We start from the raw sequence: 20,769 nt of genomic DNA on the forward strand, positions 1-20,769 counted from the left end.
TGCCTTTTCGGAATCCAGCATGGCCCCTGACTCTTTACCTCCTGCTTCCAGAAAACCTGATAGACTGTCACAAGTTCCTTTTCAAAAATCCTACTGCGGATCCTGAAACCATTTCACAGGGACCCAAGGGCATTAAAGCTACTACTGCCAAAAATCCTACCCCCTCTGGTAGAGACTCCAGGGCGCTGGTTAGATGGGTAAAAAGGTATACACTTCTGCAACTTTGGCCATTAGGGACTTGAGTTGCCAGTTTCATATGTTAAAGTATCAGCTGCATATTATTGGATTGTTTAAACAGAAAATGATGTTGATTCTTGGTTGTGCTGAAAATAAAGATTTACAGGATTTTATGCATTCTGCTGAACAGGTTGGTAAACATACATTGCAATGTGGTTTTGATTCACTAGAGGCATCCTGCAGGGCTGTGGTAAATGGGTCTGTACTTAGAAGGCATGCTTGGCTTAAGGAGCAATCCTAGCCAGATCATGTTAAAGTGAAATTACTGGATGCTCCGTTAAATCAGGGCCAAAAAAAAAAAGATGGAGGAAAAAGCTAAATCTATGCAAACTGTTAAAGACTTTTTACAAGTACAACCTCCAAGATTTAGTAGGCATAGGCCTTCTAAGAACTAGTCCTTTCCTGCCTCTTCCAGACCTTCTCAGTCTAAACCCAGATCCAGCAGAGCACCCAAGCTTCAGTCCCAGGGGGCGCACAGGACTAAGCAGTGGGGGGCTCCACTTCCAAATTTGGGAGTATTAAAACTCTTCCCTGTGGTAAACTGTCTCATAGGTTCATACTAGGCTATCTGCCCTAGGGCATTTATAAGCCTAGCCAGAATGTGTTTGGCTTTCGCCACCCATTTTAAATTTATTTTGCTATGCCCTTTTTCAAGGTTAGTATACTGTGCCTCTGTCTAACAGTGACACAGAAGTGATACCCGGGGTAAACCTACGATCTCCCATCCACTCATCAAGATTCCTCTTGAAGAGAGTCAATGAGGGACTCTGCCTAACCTGGACTGGGATTTTATTCCAGAGTGAAGGGAGCCTCTGGGTTATGAATCTGTCCCTCCAGCATGTCCTATTTATTTCAGTGCTGAGGTTCAAGTCTCTCGGCCAGAGCTCGATGGGATTTGGATTTTCTGAGGTGCAGCATGTCCATTAATTCCGGGTTGGACATGGCTTTATACGTCAGGCACAGATCGCCTCTGAACAGGTGGTATGCCACTGAGTAGAGCTGGAGTTTCTTTAACCGGGCAGCATATGGCATCTGTTTGAGCCCATTGATCCTCTTGGTGAGGTACTTTTGGGGTCTTTCCAGTTGCTGCAGGTGTCTGGTAAGGTATATCCCAAAAGGGGCATTGTACTCAATTATGGGCCTGATGAGGGATGAGTAAAGAGGCACAATGACCTCCCCTGATCTAGATGTGAATCCCTTCATGATTAGGTGGGCTATACAAAATGTTTTTCTAACCACTTTGGCCACGTGGTTGTCAAATGAGAGATTGCTATCAACTTGGGTCCCCGGTCCCTAATTACTTCTTCTGTACTTAATGGATTACCACCTATGTGGTAATTTGTGGGCACTTTGTTTTTGCCAAAGGGGATGACTATACACTTTTTGGCATTTAGCTTGAGGCCATGGCTCTGGCACCAGTTGTCTGTTTCTATGAGGCCCTTTTGGAGGATGCTTGTGTCGGCTGGAGAGTCGATTATGGCGCCCAGTTTGCAGTCATCTGCGAACTTGGTCAGCCACAGTCCTTCCGTGTTGGCCTGTACCTCCGAGAAATATATACCAAACAAGAGAAGTCCCAGGACTGAACCTTGTGGGACACCACTTGTAACTGTTTTGGAGTCTGACATGGCTCCAGCAATTCTAACCATGTGGGTTCTGTCCTTGAGCCAGTTTGCAATCCATCTAGTGACATAGTGGTTTATATTTAAGCTGGTGAGCTTATCTATAATGCCCGAGTGGGGTATTATATCGAAGGCTTTTGCGAGGTCCAGGTAGGCTGTGTGGACCACCTTCCCCTCGTCAATGGCCTTGGTGACTGTTTCAAAGAAATCAACCAGGTTTAAGAGACAGGATCTGCCCTTAACAAAGCCGAACTGGGTAGGATCCAGTGTCTGTAGGTCCCCAATATCTTTATTTATGAGGTCCATGATGATCCTTTCCATAGCTTTGCAGACCAAGCTAGTCAGGTTTATGGGGCGATAGTTTCCAGGATCCGTTGAGGCACCACCTTTATGGAGAGGGACCACTGTTGCTGTATGCCACTCTTTGGGCACATATCCTGTAGTAAGGCTGAGATTGAACAGTAGTTTTATGTTTGGGTTTAGCTCTTCTTGGAGTTCATGTAGGACGCAGCCCGGGACACCGTCTGGTCCCATTGATGCTGTGTTTTTTGCTTTGGAGAGGGCGGCTGTTACCTGAGCATCTGAGATGTCAGGGGGGCAGCACTCTGCTGGGATAGATATTTGCCCTTTTGGTGGGGGGGGGGGGAGAAGTTTGCGACTTATTTTTAAAACTTCCAAGCACTTCTTAACTGGTTGCCCACTTGGGGAGAAATATTGCACTTCATGCAAAGAACTGGTGATTCATTACCCAGGACAAATGGGTTTTAAATGTAGTGTCCCAAGGATACAGATTTCACTTCCACATGTCACCAACTCCAAGCGGTTGGCTGGATCTACCTCCAAAGCAGTGGGCAGAGGCCCAAAAGCAAGTACTCTCTCTCTTAAGCATATTGGTACCAGAAGAGAAAAAGGGACAAGGTTTCTACTCGAGATTTTTCCTGGTACCCAGAAAAGACAATTCATGGCGTCCTGTCCTGGACCTGCCTACTCTAAACACCTTTTTGGTGATTCCACAATTCAAGATGCTGACTCTTCACCAGTTGCTTCCTATGCTAAGCAAAGATGCTTGGTTGGCAACACTAAATTTAAAGGAAGCATACTGCACATCCCAATCAGGGAATCTTGCAGAAGATACCTACGCTTCAAAGCAGGCTACACGCACTATCCGTTCTCTGCACTGCCCTTTGGCTTATCTACTGCGCCCAGGGTATTCACAAAGTGCGTAGCTCCAGTCATTGCATTTTGTAGGCATAGAAATATTCAAATATACCAATAACTGGACAATTGTCTAATTCAGGCAGAAAACCAGGGCATACTTTTGAATCATCTGGTTTTGTACAGAGGGTTCTAACTTGTCTGGGGTACACCATAAATGAAAAGAAATCACACCTGGTATCCTGTCAACAAATTATGTTCCTGGGAGCAAGCTTGAATATAACTTCCCAGATGGCTTTCCTCACGCCAGAGAAACAAATTCACTTGACAACCTACTTCAAACAAGTGGTCACAAAACCCTGCTATCTGCAAGGCAAATACTACAAGCCTTGGGGTTCATGGCCTTCTGCATTCTTCTAATTCCATATGCAAGACTGCATATGAGGAAACTACAGTGGTATCTAAAAAGCCTATGGTGTCAACATTTTCAGGATCTAGAAGCAATGATTCCTTGATTACGCCTAGAGTTCCTTTGGTGGGCAGAGGCCTGCCACCAAAACAAGGGACTACCATTCACACTACCCCCTGCCGCTCAAACCCTAACAACAGATGCATCAGATTATGCATGGGCCGGGGAGCGTACCTGGCAGGGAAGTGCATTCAGGGCAAATGGAACCCAGTTCAAATGCACCTTCACATCAGTCATAAAGAAATGTTAGCTGTACAGAATGCTCTGACAGCCTTCAAGGACCACATTCTTCCAGGACAATTAATGGTAAGGACAGACAACACCACTGTTATGTGGTACATAAAAAAGCAGGGGGGTGCGCATTCTTACCCCCTCTGCAGACTAGCCATGGCATTGTGGAACACAGCCTTGAGCTACCAAGTACATCTAAAAGCTCAATTCCAGTCAGGAAAACTAAATGCACTGGCAGATGGACTAAGCAGAACCCTCATGGACCCACACGAGTGGAAACTGGAACCAAGGATTTTCAACATGTTGACAAGCAAATGGGGAGCCCAGATATAGACCTGTTTGCCTCCCGCCAGAACTATCAATTGGAAAAATTTTGTGCAAGGGCTCCCCAGGGACAAGCTTGGAAAGTGGATGCTCTGTCCTTCAGCTGGAAAAACCTATCAGTTTATGCCTTTCCTCCTCTGACTCTGCTCTCCAAAGTACTCCTAAAGATCAAACAAGACAAACCAAGGATGATTTTGATTGCACCAGCCTGGCCACGCCAACACTGGAGAACCAGATTCTGCATCCTCTGCTTTAAACACTGAACCTAGCAGCCTGGCTAATTACCTAAGCTCTCCTTTACCATCCCTCAGTAAACCAGTGATGGATGTCATTTTAGAGGCAAGGAGGCCTAGTACTAGACAATCGTATGCTGAAAAAAGGAAAAGAGTCTGTGTCTGGAACCAATCTCAATGGATGAGCACAGCAGTGCCCAATTTACCTCAGATTTTACAATACTTAACTGAGATGCTTCATAAGGGCCTGTCTTTTTCCTCAATAAAAATTCACGCCTCAGACATTTCAGCTCATTATAGCACAGAACCTCCCCTCTTCTCTCTTCCAATGCTCAAACAGTTCCTCAGAGGGGCCAAAAATTTAAGACCACCCAGGAGTGCTGCATCTCCAGCCTGGGACTTTAACTTTGTATTGGAGAAACTCACCCTTCCTCCTTTCGCGCCAGCTGCTACTGCAGATTTAAAATTCCTTTCTTGGAAAAAAGCTTCCATTTTAGCCATCACTTCAGCAAGAAGGGTATCTGAATTACAGGCCATTATGAAGTGGAACCTTTCATCATCTTTCATGCGGACAGGGTGTCCCTCAGGACCAATCCTTCTTTCATGCCAAAGGTGGTATCCAGTGTGGCTTTTAATCAGTCCATTCATTTGCCTACCTTCTTTCCTAATCCAAAGAACAAAGGGGAACGAATACTGCACTCCTTAGATGTGCACAGACAACTTAGATTCTACTTGGACAGGTCTAAACCTCAAAGGAAATCTGAACAACTACTGGTGGCATTTGCTGCAGGGACAGAGGGGAAGGCTGTTTCTAAGCAAACCATCTCCAAATGGATAGGCCATTGCATTAATTTCTGCTATAAGTACCATGGAAAACCTGTCCAACTGGGGATCAGATCCAATTCAACCAGGGCTGCATCTACCTCTTCAGCCTTTCTCAGAGGTATACCTACCAGGAACATCATAGAAGCTGCTACCTGGAGTTCTGTACATACTTTCACCAAGCATTACCATTTGCCAATTTTCTCTAAATCCAGAGCTGGCTTTGCACTGCAGTTTTGCAGGGCCTTATAGCTGGTCCTAATGCTATCTAAATTTTGCCTCCTATCCTTAGCTTTGGGAATCTACCCAAATGTAATGACTGCAACAGTGAAACACGAAGAACATAGTATAGTTGTGTACACTTACCATAAATGTAGATGTCTGAGTGTATTCACTGTTGCAGTCCTGGTTATCCTCCCTCCAGCCCCCTGACTTCGTTTGGCTATACCTCTTCTCTCCTTTTCAATGCTTAAAAGCTTTTTAGTGTATTTGCTTTTTTGTTTGAGGTATAACCTTGTATATTTATAGATTTAATCTCTTCCCATTAGGGGGGCACCTGACATCTGGGGCAAGAAAAACTGATGTAATGACTTTGGCTGCATGTTTTATACCCCTGACGACCAGACGTCATGGAAGAAGAGACAGAAACCGACATAGGACCCAAGACTTTGTTAATCAGGCCGACTGAGGGCTACTGCAAACCGATAACCCAAATGTAATGACTGCAACAGTGAATACACTTGAACATCTACATTTATGGTAGGTGTACACAACTGTACTTTTCCATTAACCAGTGGAAATTTTCCAGTCAGGAAGTGGTTGCTTCACTGAAAACAGTTTCAGAGCAGTTCAAACAAAGGAAGCCTTTTGAGAACAGCTATTGGAGTAGGAAATTGGAGGCCATTCCATGCAGCAAGACAGAGGTAAGGGTAGTATCTCACCTCTCAGCAGAGATTGACTCAACTTTAACCACCTAAATGTGATCCTATCCCATGTTTCTACTCCTCCACACTCGTAGGAGGAAAACTAGCCCTTTTCAGGCAACATTGATAACTCGATACAGGACTTGGGGGAAGGAGGTTATTGCTTTCAAACATGAGCTCATGTTGATGAACCTCTCACCCGGTATGGAAACTACTCTCTCTCCAGAGACCAAGTTACATTGGCAGTTCATTTCCTGGACCAGATGTTGCTACTATAGAAAGAGTCACATCCCACAGAATCATAAGGTGCATAATTTTTTCCTGGTTACAAGTAAATACTGGCTTTGGAGACTTATTTTAAACCTTTCTAAGATAAACAATTTTGTGATTGTAAGGAATTTCATAATGCTAATCCTGCAGAGCCTGCTGCCATTGCTACTGCCAGATACCCTCTTTGTCACCCTGAATATGAAGATCACAGGAGGATATCCTTCCATTTCACTCTTGCAGTGTTCATTACATTAGGGGTCCCTTGCCCAAAGCAGTCCGATATCCGCCCAGTATACCAAAGCCTTAGTTTGCTGTAAGGTACACCATACATCACATGTATGCTCATAGCGTAGCGTAGGGCATAAAGGTGATGTCCAGATGTACCATCCTCAGAACTACTTTTCCGCCCGTTTGAATGCCATCTCTTGATCGTTGGTCTGAACGCCTACATTCCATTGCTGGTTTCACTGAGCAGTTGCAGATAAGTGCCCCATTGGGTTTCCTTTTTACTTGTCTTTTCTTTTTGTTGCTTGTGGGGTTTCATGTCATCCAAGAAGGGTAAATGCCAGTGTGGGAGACAGATTCCCCATAAAGACTTCCACAAACAGTGTCTGTGTTGCCTTGGTGCCTCACATGACCATACATCCTGTTCCATCTGTCAGGCTTTTGTACCTAAAACTTAGCATAGTAGACTTTCTTCTTTGGTGCTGTGTCTTGAGAATCAGTGATTTAAATTTCTTGCAAAAGATATGATGGAGGGAACTTCCCACCCTTAGAGACAGCTGTCTGGGAAGAAGGCGGCCAAAAAGCCTAGGCCAAGAATCTTCTCCTGTTCAGCCCCACTGAATGTTTCTCCCAAGGTGAGTGAATGCCCAAAGATACACCCTGCTTTGTTGTCGGCTTCCTCTACCGTGACCAGGTTGGAGGCTGGCAGGAATCTGGTTTTAAGCATGTCCAAGGAAGCTTTGCCAGATGTCCATTTCGGACATTCAGGGGGAACCATGGTTGATCATTTTTGAGGGGCCTAGGGGTGTTCCTCAGATTTTAGTCAGAGAAGAGGTCCCTACTACTACTATTGAATACCGTCCTGGTTCTGAGCCTTTCAAGTTTTATGAGGCCGATGTCTCACTGAAGGAAATACAAAAAAACTAAACCTGTTTCTCCTGCCCCTAAGGATCCACAGAGTAAGTGGCAGGCTTTTACCTATGGTTTGTTTAGTGCTTTGATGGCATTGAAACCTCCTCGGGGTGTTCCAGCTCCCCCTTGGTCCTCCTCTCCCCTTAAAATACCCAGGGAACAGGATTCCTCTGAGTAGGAGTTGGATTCTGATGAGGAATCCCTTACTTACTCTTCTCATATTCCTTCTCCTTTGGACTGTGGGTCCGAGGAAGAGGAATTTACCAGTCCTGTTACTCCCTTTGAAGAGATTTCTTTTGAGGACACAATCTCCAGGATGATGGAGTTCTTTAAATGGGATTGTGCTTAGGTCTCTGAGATTCATAAGAGGTACTATGAGTTGTTGCACATGGAGTCTCTAAACCTTCTGCTGTTTTTCCTGTTTTGGCTACTTTGTTGGATGCATTTTCCAATGCCTCTAAAGTTCCAGATTCTTAGCCCCTGCTCCCAAGAAACCTGATAGGTTTTATAGGGTGCCTGAGGACTGTAAATTTTTGTACAAGTGTCCTGCTGCTGACCCCTCAGTGGTGTCTGTAGCCTCTGACTAGCCGTTTCAATTGCTTTCTTTGCCCAAGTTACTGCCCTCTGATAAAGACAGCAGAATCATGAAAAGGTTAGGTAAGAGGGTTTACACCTCAGCTAACTTGGCTTTTAGGGCTGTTCATTATCAGACCCGTATGTTCAGGTATGTGTTTGCTCTCCTTTCCCAGTCTTGTCAAGTTATTAAACATCTTCCAGAATCTGAGGGCAAAATTTCTGCTCTTTCCCCGTTAGGGACTTCCTTCCAGGTGGCTCCTCATTTCATCAAGTGTAGTTAGGATGCAGCAGATGCTCCTTCTAGGGCTGCTTCTTTTGGGTCAGTGATGAGGTATTCTTGGCTTCAGCTTCAATCTTTGCATGATGATATCAGGGCTAAGTTGATGAATGCCTGTCTTGATAATAAATGTTTATTTGGTGAGGGTGCTGCTGATTTGTTTTAATCCCTTCAGGATAAGGGTAAGGCTTTACAGGAACTGAAAAGTGTTTGTTTCAATTGTTCCTACATTTCAGATAAATTCTCCTAATAAGCCAGCCTTTGTTCGCAGGCAATCTCTCCCCCCTCCTAAAGGCAAAAAGGGTGGCAAGCGGGCTCCTGTTGCTAAGGCTACTTAGATTTCAGTGCCACAGAAGTCTTCATTTCCAGATAAAGCAGGTGCTGTCTGACTAGCTTATTCTTCCCAGCTACTTTTCTCTTTGCCTCTCCCTTCCTCCCTGCTTGGCTACAGATTACTCAGGATTCCTGGGTTCTATCCATTATTCACCAGTCGTATTTCATGGTGTGGAAATTCCTTCCCCCTTTATGGGTATTCCTCAGCCCCCTCAGGAACAACTGTCCTTTTTCCCAGTGGTGCTTCGGGACCTTTTGACTAATGGTACTATTTAAGAGGTGCCCAAGTCCCAAAAGGGGAGGGGTTTTTTACTCCAGGATGTTTCTAGTACCCAGAAAGGAGCGTACTTGGAGATCTATTTTAGACCTCTCTCATCTAAACACTTTTTTGAAGGTGCCCATTTATTGAATGTTGTCCCTTCAGACTTTGTTCATTCTTTTGTTTCTTCAGGCTTGTATGGTGTCTCTGGATCTCAAGGATACTTATCTGCATATTCTGATCCTTCCCCTTTTCAGGAAGTTTTTACATTTCTCTATTGCTTCTTGGCATTTTCAGATGCTCTTCGTGTTTCACTGTTGCAGTCATCACACTTGGGTTATCCTGCCAAGGGTAGCCCACAGTCAGCCCGAATACCAGAGGCTTAGTATTTCTGCATCGGTTGCTGTCGCTCCAGGAATGACGTCAGGTCATCAGTGGTATAAAATCAGGCAGCCGACGTCATTACCCCAGTCTTTCTTGCCGAGGAGCCCGAAGCAGAAGCAGTTGACATGAGTGCCGGCCGGCCTCTACCTGAGTTTTCATTTCCGAATTGAAGTTGAAGTCTTCTAAAGCTAAGTACCTCGTTGGAGATTCTTTTTTCTTGCTCTAACCAATATCAGAAAAAGTTAACAATTATCTTGCCTGTGGAAAGCAAATACCACACAGAGACTTCCCTTCTTACTGCATCACCTGCTTAGGCCCAGACCACGACGTCCCTTGCTGTCGCTTTTGTGCTTTGTTCAATGCCAGAACTATACATTGTCAGGCCCTTATTGTAGCTAGATATTTTCGCTCTCAGTCCTCGAATTCCGATATGGCTTCGATAAGCCATCCGACTACCGATCTTCTGAAAAAACGTAAGGATAAAGACAGACCGCACAGGTCCAAAACTGCCAACGACACTTTCGTTAAGCTAGTCGTCAGTCCTCCAGTCCTCAGTGAGGCGCTTTTGCAGCCCCTGATGCCTGCTTCTGTGGATTCGCACGCCACTACCGAGACCCTTTCGGAGTCTGGTATGCCGCAAGACTCTTCTTCGACTAAGGTTCCTGCAGATGTCTACCTTGGATGGGTCCAGAGCCACTGAGCAGGCACCGGATTCCGAGGAAGTTCTTCGCACTACCGATACTCTACACAGGCTGATGACTTCTTTCGCATCTTCAGTTCTTTCTAAAACTGCCAAGTTTCTAAGGCCCAGGGTACAAACTATGCCCAAAAAACGACGACCCAAGCTCAGGCACCTGCTTCCATGCCTCAGTCTCAAATGCTTAAAATGGCAGAAGACCTTATTATGCTTATTAGATGAAGCCAGGCTACCCCTTCCAAAAGGAAAGGGGACTTGTCCCCAGTAGTTTTATCTGAACAGGAGTCCGATGACTCTGATGCTTCTGAATATGAAGACATGCAACCCCTCTCTGCTTACGAGGATTCTGATGCAGAGGAATCCATTCCTTTTTGCCTCTCCACCCGAGTATTTTTCATGTGGTGAAACCCTACATACTTTAAGGGAGCATTTCCAATGGGAATGTCAGGACTATCCTCAATCAAAAAAGGCAGTCGAGGAATTCTTAGATTTACCACAGCACATACCTTTAGCCATTCCTCCTGTCCTGGATGTTGTGGATGATGTTTTTTTGGAATCCAGTTCGACTCCTGACACCCTTCCTCCTGCTCCCAGGAAACCTGACAGGTACTGCAGAGTCCCTGACTCTCACAAATTCCTTTTCAAAAATCCTACTGCTGACCCAGAGGTCATCTCCCAAGGACCTACCTCAGCTAAGAATCCCACCCCCTCAGACAGGGATTCCTGAGCTTTAGACAGATGGGGTAAAAAAGTATACACCTCTGCAACTCTTGATTGTCAGTTCCACATGCTGAAATATCAGCAACATAGCATGGAACTTCTCAAACAAAAAATATCCTCCTTTCCTGCTTGTGCAGAAAATAAAGAATTACAAGAGCTTATGCATTCTGCAAGCCAAGTTACTAAGCACACCTTGCAATGTGGCTTTGATGCTCTAGAAGCATCTTGTAGGGCAGCAGTCACTGTTGATGTCCTTAGAAGGCATGCTTGGCTTAAGGAACAGACCTTGCCAGACCATGTCTAATCAAAATTATTGGATGCACCATTGGACAAGGACAATTTGTTTGGCACCAAGACAGAAGAGGTCTTAAAAAAGATGGAAGAAAAAGCTAAATCTATCCAGACAGTTAAAGAATGTTTACAGGTCCAGCCTCCGAGGTTTAATGGGCATTGCCCCTCCAAATACTGTTCCTTTCTGGCCCCCTCCAGGCCAGCTCAGCCCAGACCCAGGGGAAGCAGACCCCCCCCCCAGACAGCAGTCCCAGGGAATGCAGAGATCTAAGCAGTGGAGTTTCTCGTCTTCAAAAACAGGGAGTGCTAAGCCACCCCCTTATGGTAAGATCTTACAATGACTTTACACCACCACCCCTTACCTCTGCCCACCTGTTTGTGCCCCTAGGAGGAAAACTCTCCTTTCATGCAAACAACTGGACCTCTGTTAGCAACGACCAATGAGCCCTCAACATAGTGTCCCAGGGATACAAATTTTATTTCCGCACTCTGCCAACCCCGAAAGGGTTCCCAGATTTTCCTCTTAAACCAGTGGGCAGAGGCCAAAAAGCAAGTCAGTTCACTGCTCTCCATGAGGGCTATACAGCATGTTCCTGCAGACCAGATAGGCCAAGGTTTCTATTCCAGACTCTTCCTGGTACCCAGAAAAGAGAGCACCTGGCATCCAATCCTCGATCTATCCATTCTAAACACCTTTCTGGTGATACCAAAATTCAAAGAGCTCACCCTCCATCATCTTCTAACTATACTTTCCAAGGATGCTTGGTTAGCCACCCTAGACCTAAAAGAGGCCTACCTATACATTCCAATCAGGGAATTTTGCAGGCAATATCTACATTTCAGGGCAGGATCTATGCACTTTCAGTTCTCTATGCTTCCCTTTGGCTTATCTACTGCTCCCAGAGTTTTCACAAAATGCCTGGCTCCAGCCATTGCTTTTTGCAAAGAAATATTCAAATTTACCCCTACTTAGACGATTGCCTGATTCAGGCAGACAGTCAGGAAAAGCTGTTACAGCACCTGACCTTTGTAAAGAACCTACTGACCTTCCTGGGGTATACTATCAACGAAAAGAAATCAAAACTAGTCTCCACACAAACAGTTGTATTCCTGGAAGCAAGCCTTGACACAGCATCCCAGATGGCATTCCGTACTCTAGAAAAACAAGCCTACCTGACAGGCTACTTTTCTCAACTATCCACCAGAACCCAGTTGTCTGCAAGGAAAATCCTGCAAGCTGTAGGGTTCATGGCCTTTTGCATTCTACTCATTCTATATGCCAGACACTATATGAGGAAACTACAGTGGTACCTAAAAAGCCTTTGGTGTCAACACTCTCAAGACCTGGAAACTATCATACCAAAGATACCCTGTCTAAGGAAAGATTTTCTTTGGTGGGCAACAGCATGCAACCACAACAAGGGACTTCCCTTCTCACAACATTCAGGGCCATTGGAGCCCAAATCAAATACATCTGCACATCAACCAAAAAGAGATGCTAGCTGTTCAGCACGCCCTGACAGCTTTCAGAGCCCTACTGTCCACGGGGCCTCTACTGATCAAAACATACAACACCACAGTGATGTGGTATATCAACAAGCAAGGAGGGACTCACTCTTATCCTCTCTGCAGGCTCGCAATAACCCTTTGGCACACAGCCTCAGCCATGCAAGTACACCTAGTAGCACAATTCCTGCCAGGCTCCCTAAACTCTCTGGCAGACAACTTGAGCAGAAACCTGCTAGACCCACATGAGTGGCAGATAGACTACAGAACCTTCACCCTTGTAACCCAGAAATGGGGTACCCCGAAGGTGGACCTCTTTGCCTCCCACTCCAGTTATCAGCTCAGCAAATTCTTCACCAGGGAACCTCACAGCAAGGCCTGGAAAGTGGATGCTCTATCTTTCCAATGGGTAAACCTCTTGGTCAATGCACTTCCCCTCTACCACTCATTTCAAGGGTACTGCTCAAAATAAGGGAGGAAAAACCAAGGGGGATCCTCATTGCCCCAGACTGGCCATGCCAGCACTGGTACCCACTGCTGCACAGCCTGTCACCTCTACCACCATGGCACCTTCCTCAGATCCCAACACTCCTGACCCAGAAGAATGGAGAATTCATGCATCCCCAATTGCAGACCCTCAACCTGGCAGCCTGGCTTATTCCCTGACCTCTCAAGCTGCCAGCCTAAGCAAACTAGTCCTAGATATTGTACGTGAGGCCATACACCCCAGCAATAGAAAATCCTATGCTGACAAGTGGAAAAGGTTTTGCACCTGGATCCGGGCTAAGGGAGCTGAAACAGCACAGCCCTGTCTACGTCTCATCCTGGATTATCTAGCAGACCTACTACACAGGGGTCTATCCTTCTCTTCTATTAAAATTCATGCCTCTGCCATCTCTGCTCATTACAGCACAGAGCCACCTCTCTTCTTACACCCCCCATCAAAGAGTTCCTAAGAGGGGCTAACAACTTAAGGCCCCCAGAAGAGCTCCTACTCCAGCATGGGACCTTAACTTTGTGTTGGAAAATCTCACCCTACCCCCCCCCCCTTTGAACCTGCAGCTTCAGCAGAATTAAAATTCCTCCATTGGAAAACAGCCTTGCTTCTGGCCATCACTTCAGCTAGAAGAGTTTCAAAGCTACAAGCACTCATGGCTGTAGAGCCCGTCATCATTTTCCATGCTGACAGGGTCTCCCTCAGGACTAACCCATTCTTCTTGCCTAAAGTGGTGTCCAGCGTGTCTTTGCCCACCTTTTCCCTAACCCACAAATCAAGGGGGGAAGGATTCTGCACTCTCTAGATGTGCACAGACAGTTCAGATTCTATCTGGATAGGACTAAATCTTTTAGAAAAACTGACCAGTTGCTAGTCAGCTTCACAGCAGGGGCAGAGGGCAAGGCCATATCCAAACAATCTCCAAATGGATAGCACACTGCATCCATTTCTGCTACAAACCGCACAGGAAACCGCCCACAAAGGGGTTCAGGACGCATTCCACCAGGGCAACCTCCACCTCTGCAGTTTTTCTCAGAGGGGTCCTCACCATGGACATCCTGGTGGCTGCAACATGGACTTCTGTTCATACCTTCACCAAGCATTACCACCTACCTATCTTCTCCAAATCCAGGGCAGGCTTTTTCACCACAGTCTTGCAGGGCATCCTAACCAGCCTCCAGTCTTCTTGACTGCCTCCACCCTTTTCTTCAGCTTTTGGGAATCAGTCCAGTTGTGATGACTGCAACAGTGAAACATGAAGAACATAGTACAGTTGTGTACACTTACCATAAATGTAGATGTTCGAGTGTATTCACTATTGCAGTCCTGGTTTCCCACCATCCACCCCCCTCTCTCTCTCTCTCTCTTCCTCTCTCCTTACAGGGAATTTTTGGTATTTAGTTTCTACTGGTGGTGTTCTTCCACCATAACCTAGCTCCCTATTTGGGGCTCCTGACAGTTGAGGCAAGGAAAACTGATGTAATGGCATCGGTTGCCTGATTTTATACCACTGACGACCTGACATCAGTCCTGGAGTGACAGCAACCAGCACAGAAATACTAAGCCTCTGGTATTCGGGCCAACTGAGGGCTACCCCTGGCAGGATAACCCAAGTGTGATGACTGCAACAGTGAATACACTCGAGCATCTACATTTATGGCATGTGTACACAACTGTACTTTCTCTGCTTTGCCATTTGGCCTTTTTGCTGCCCCAGGGGTATTCAGCAGATGCTTGCTCCTGTCACTGCTTTTTGCAGTATTCAGGGGATCCTAAGTATTTCCCTACTTGGATGAGCTTCTGTTTCAGGCATCCTCTCCAGAGATCCTGTTGCAAAATCTCCACTATGTCATTTCTCTTCTTCAGAGCTTGATGTTTACAATAAACTTCAAAAAATCTTCCCCAACTCCATCTCAGGACTATGTTTTTCTGGGTTGCAGGATTCAGATGGTGCCCTTGCTGCCATCCCTGCCTCCTCTGGCTTCCATTACAGCCAGGGAGTTTCTGAGAGCTCTAGGTTTCATGGCATCCACCATCTCTATGCTCCGTCTGGCCAAATTTCAGATGAGGAAGTTTCAGTGATTCCTAAATTCAGTTTGGCTTCAACATGCTTGTAAAATAGTGTATATGTTGTACTTTTAAGAAGCATTTCAAGGACAGCACGTGCATATAAATAGCGAGCATGTACTAGCTTCAGTGCCATTTTGAGAGTGAGAGAGTGAGGATGCATGAGTGTGATAGCTAGTTTGGTTATAAGTTTATCTAAGTCAAATTTATTAAGCCTCAATCCTGATGTGTTTGTACACAATATAGTTGCTTTAACAGAACCCACGAATGTTCATTTGTTTTATCTAGACTGGACGAGCGACATGGTGTCAGAACCGGGATTCCAGAGACTTGCTTTTCAGAGCCACAAAATGCAGAGTTAACAGGGAAGGTAAGCTAAGTGAATCAAGCACAAAAAAGGGTCAGAAATTAACTAAACTTAATGAAAACTTGCACGAAAAGTGTATTTTATAAAAAAGATAAAACAGAGGATTACAAGAGCACAGACCGCCTTACTAAACAAGCGAGAGGCATGAAAAGTTTATTAATTAAACAAAATGTTTAAAATTAAGATATTTGATAAAACGATTATCAGTAAAGCACATAAAGGGTTTGGAATTACCTCGGAATTGTAAAATGAGCATGTTTAAAGTAAAACAAGCACAAGAAAAGTATAATGGGCATGAAAAAAGATTAAACAAGCAAAACAGATGTACTAAGAGCAAAAAGGGCACATTAAGCATAAATAAAGCAAGGTGACTGCATGTGTTTTGGCATAAACTTCTGTTTTGCACCGATTGAAGCTATCAAGGACATAACTAGAATTATTTGTAGTATGTGAAAGTGTGTAAAAGTGCTTACAGTGTGTGCTTATTACTGTGCATTTATTCCGAAGAGTTTATTTGTGTGCAAAGTGGAACTGTTTCATAAAGTGCAGTCAAAATACGGCCATTTCGAAATGTTTCTTGTGCTGGGTGTGTCTGTTCACAAAGTGCTGCCATTACAGAGTGTTTCTTGCACTATGTATGTGTCTTTCGGCTTTTCCCAGTTAGGGGTTGCCACAGCGGAACTCCGGTCCGCTAATGATTGGCAGTTGATTTTTACATGCCGAGTTGCCAGCCCTGACGCACAACCTTCAACGAAGGTACGCCAATTCACGCATGTCTCCACGCAGAAGACGCTCTAGCTGAGAATCGAACCAGACAGCATCTTACTGTGAGGCGACAACGCTACCGCAGCACCACCACCGCAGATCTTTAGTAAAGTACAGCCATTTTAGCAAAGTTTGTGTGCTATGTATTGTTTATTCACAAAGAGCAATTACTTTGAAATGTTTTTTACTGTGATCTTCTTTTGCCCAATTCATTTGCACAGTGCAGTTATTTTGAAATGTTTCTTACACTAAGATGTGATTTCTTGCAGTACAGTAATTTCAAGAGTATTCTTGTGCCTGAGAGACTATTTTGCTAAGTTCAGTTATTCAGAGGGTTGTTGTGCTATTGGGCATAATAATTTGTTGTGCTGTTGGGCATAGTTACAAATACTGGTATAAATTTCAGGCATATGTGCAAGTGTGTATATTCGTACAGTTAAAAGTGGACTTGGGTTGCATTGTTTTTTTGCAATTTATTGGCATGGCAGACTGATTTCGAAAACTATCACCACTTCTATTTGATCAGAATATTGCAGAGAATTGGAGAATATTTGAGCAAGAGTACAATATTTTTATACAAGCTGCTTACTCTGACAAAGGTACATGCACTAGGGCATTCATTTTGCTGAACCTAACTGGTTCAGAGGCCATTGAAAGAGAGCATTCTTTTGTGTACGCACTAGCAGTATATGAGGAAGAAGGTCAAAACACACAGCCAACTCCAATATAACGAAACACACACAACGCCAGAATAAGATAAAAAACTTTACTGATGTATCCAGTACCTCGGCTTATGCCTAAAAGGAATAAAGTGTTACATGAAGCAGACTTTTTTTATACATCATAATTCCATTAATTATTTAATTATACATTCAATTAACTCCTTTACAAAGTCAGTGCCTTAAAGTGCCTGTAACATATATCTCAAGACTTGACCATATTATGGGTATCTAATATTAATTCATTCATAGCAGATATAAAAATACATAAATAAATTGTTCATGTAGAAAATGCATACAATATGGTGATACAAAATTAATTTCATTTAATATATACCATAATACTTGTAAATAAATGGCCCTATGATTTTATAACTGTAAGTCCATCATCACTTTAAATAGATATAATTTATGATGTTTTTTTTTTTTTTAATTGTCTTCTTCAAAGCAAGACAAAGACTCACAAATAGTAAACACATCTATGAACCTAAGTGTGGCTTGTCCAACTCTGACAGTACAGGATATGCACTGTTGGAAAAAACTGGAAGGTTCAATTTGATCTTCTGTGAGACCTTAATGTCAGACAAGGAGACCTCTTACCACTTTCCCTCCCGCAAAACGTGGATATATATGCAGTACAAGCAATACAAATATACCAAGTCTCTGGCCTTGCTGGTTGTTGGTCTTCACATAACCTGTTTTCTCCCTTGTCAAGCAAGGCCTTGCAGTACTTTAAATTTAGTTCATAGTTATGGCAGAACTGTGTACACCTACTACCAGATTTATGCCTTAATCATTTATTACTGCATTTTTTCCATAAACAGTTACTAGTAAATATCTGCATAGTCTGGTCCCTTAAACTGGAGTAGGAGTCCACTAGTGAGTTTGTTCTTCAGTGCTTTTTTATTCTGGTTATCATTTCCCTGCTTGTATTATGTCTGCCTCATCCCCCACTAACCCATGAATCAAAAGTTTCTGAAAGAGCTCCAATATTGTCTTTATTTGATTGGATAGCTCTCTAGCTAGCTTGCATTTCCAGCACAGAGCTACCCCAGCCATAGGCTTGCCACCTGTTAGGAAAGTTTCATGACAGGAAGTCAATTCTCAATTGGTGTTGATAATGGGTGACTTGAATGCACATATCAGGACAGACAGAACAGGATATAAGGACTGCCTGGGTCCACATAGGTGGGGCAGCAAGAATAAAGAAGGAGAAGCCATTCTAGACTTCTGTCTGGCAAATGGCTTTATAGTAGCAAACAGATGGTTCAAAAAGAGAGACAGTCACAAGATCACATACAACAGTAGCCAACATGCAACTTAGGTAGACTTCCTCTTAGTAAGGAAAAGGCACTGAGGTAGAATCCATGATTGCAAAGTCATCCCCAGCGAAGCAGTCGACCCACAACATAAACCATTAGTTGCCACAATCAGCTGCAAGCAGTGGTCAAAGAAGGCTCCAAGGTCAACAGAGACCAGGCTGAAGACTTAGAAGTTGACTGAAGAGAAAGTACAGTTCAAGGAATTACTCAGGGGTCTAGCACCCCAAGAAGAGGAGGAAATAGGTGGAGTTGAAGAATTGTGGCAGTGCCTAAAAGCAGCATGTGTTAGGACTACAGAAAAGATATGTGGCTGAGCCAGGTATGGAAATAAGGTACATAAGGAAAGCTGGTGGTGGAATACAGAAGTCATCAAAAGAAAGAAGGAGTGCAGGAAGAAATAGGTGATAGAAAAGATGGATCAGGCTAGGCAGGACTACTGGTTGGCTAGCAAAGAAGCTAAGAAAGAAGTTGCATTAGCAAAGAATAGGGCTAGGGCATCAGAGACACTCTACCAGCTTCTGAAAAGTGACTCTGTAAGGGGCACAAAGAAACTATATCTGGTCGCAAGGCAAAGACAGAAAGATAAAGAAGATAGACACCCTTCATAAGGGATGCCAGCAACAACCTGTTCACCAGTCCACAGGATATCAAAGGCAGATGGAAGGAGTATTTCCAGCAGCTTCTGAATGAAGAAAACCCTGCAGAAGCTATACTGCCCCAGAAATAGCCTACAATGAGAGAAGAGGAGGAGCCCACCTTAGAAGAAGTAAGAACAGCACTAAGGAAGATGAAGTCAGGGAAAGCAGAAGGCTCAGATGAGGTCACAGCAGATATCATAAAGATGCTGGGTGAGATTGGGGAGAAATGGCTCCTGAGGGTACTAAGAACAGTGTGGAAAGAAAGGTGTATCCCAAATGACTGCAGAATAAGCATACTCGTGCCAGTGTACAAGAACAAAGGGGGACATCCACAACTGTGGGCAGTACAGAGGCATCAAACTCTAGCACATTGCATGAGAGTTCTGGAGAGGGTGATTGATAAACGGATACACAGAGTAGTAGAATGTAAGATGGGAGATGAGCAGTTCGGATTCAGATCAGAATGCAGCACAATTGACCCGATGTTTGCATTGAGACAGATACTTAAGAAGAAGCTAGAGATGAGGAGGGAGTCCAACTTGGCTTTCCTAAACTTGGAGAAAGCATATGACAAGGTCCCAAGAAAACTGATCTGGGCAGTACTGCACTGGTTTGAAGTCCCAGAAATAATGGTAGAATTAGTGCAGGCTATGTATAAGCACCCAGTGACTCAAGTACGAACAGTGTTCGGTCTCACAGAGGGGTTCCCAGTGGGAGTGGGTGTACTCCAGGGTTCAGCTCTGAGCCCACTGCTGTTCATACTGTTGATGGACTACATTAGCAAACAGGTTGGAGGGGACAGATCAGCAAAGCTGCTGTATGCAAATGATGTGGCAGTGCAGGCAGACTCTGAGCTAGAACTTCAGCAAAGGATAGGAGAATGGAATGCAAATCTGAAGGCACATGGGATGAAACTAAGCACAGATAAGACCATGGTAATGGCAGCAAATTGGTGAAATCAGGAGAAGCTGAGAATAGAGATAGAAGGGAAGATTGTGGAATAGGTAAACGGCTTCAAGTATCTGGGAGGGGTGGTTGAGGAGAAGGATAGTCTGAATGAAGAGGTCAAAGCTAGGATCAGAGGGGCTGCAGCCAACTGGCATAGAGTATCAGGTGTAGTCTATGAGAGAAGAATGCCAAAGAAGCGGAAAAGTAAGGTGTACAAGACAGTGGTGCGACCAATATTACTGTTGTTATTTGTCTTTTGGCTTTTTCCCGGTAAGGGGTCACCACAGCGGAACTCCGGTCCGCTAATGATTGGCAGTAGATTTTTACGAAACGCCGAGGTGCCAGCTCGATGCTCAACGTTCAAGGTACGCCCATTTACGCACACATGTCTTTCGAACGCTAGTCAACCGCAGGGAGGACATGCAGACTCCACACAGAAGGCACTCCCAAGCCAAGCCGAGAATCGAATGGGAGAAAGATATGGTACAGAAACCTGGGCAGTAAAGGCAGAACAGTTGAAGAAGCCAGAGGTGATAGAAATGAAGTGCCCGAGAAAGGTGGTAGGATGCACACTGTGGGACAGACGAAATGAGGATGCAAGAGCAGAAGCCAAAGTAGCTGCAATTGCAGAAAAGATCAAAGAGAACAGATTATGGTCGTTTGAGCACATGTGCAGAAAAGCAGAAGACAATCTGATGAGGAAGATTTGGGAGAGAGAGGAAAGATGTAAGAGCAAGTGAGGACATCCAGCAAAGAGGTGGATGGATTGTGTGAAAGAAGATCTACGACAGACAGGCATGAGTGTTGAAGAAGGCAGGAGTGTGGCACTGAATTGAGAGAGTTGGCAACAGTTAAAAACGATACCCCACCCCCATGTAGAAAACATGGGAAAAAGGGGGCTGATGATGATGATTGATGGTCTCTGTCAGGAAATCCAGTTATGGTGAATACTTGAAAGGGTATTTTGAATCATTCTGAGAGTGA

General features: G+C 44.5%; 1 protein-coding gene across 1 annotated transcript in view; it reads left to right on the forward strand.

The window, feature by feature from the left end:
- ACBD3 (acyl-CoA binding domain containing 3) overlaps positions 1-20,769 on the forward strand; it is a 764,756-nt gene that overhangs the window by 688,005 nt on the left and 55,982 nt on the right. The window lies entirely within an intron of this gene.

The sequence above is a fragment of the Protopterus annectens genome, chromosome 1.part2 (assembly GCF_019279795.1).
Source record: "Protopterus annectens isolate FY-2018-M chromosome 1.part2, PAN1.0, whole genome shotgun sequence".
Taxonomy (NCBI): Eukaryota; Metazoa; Chordata; order Ceratodontiformes; family Protopteridae; genus Protopterus; species Protopterus annectens.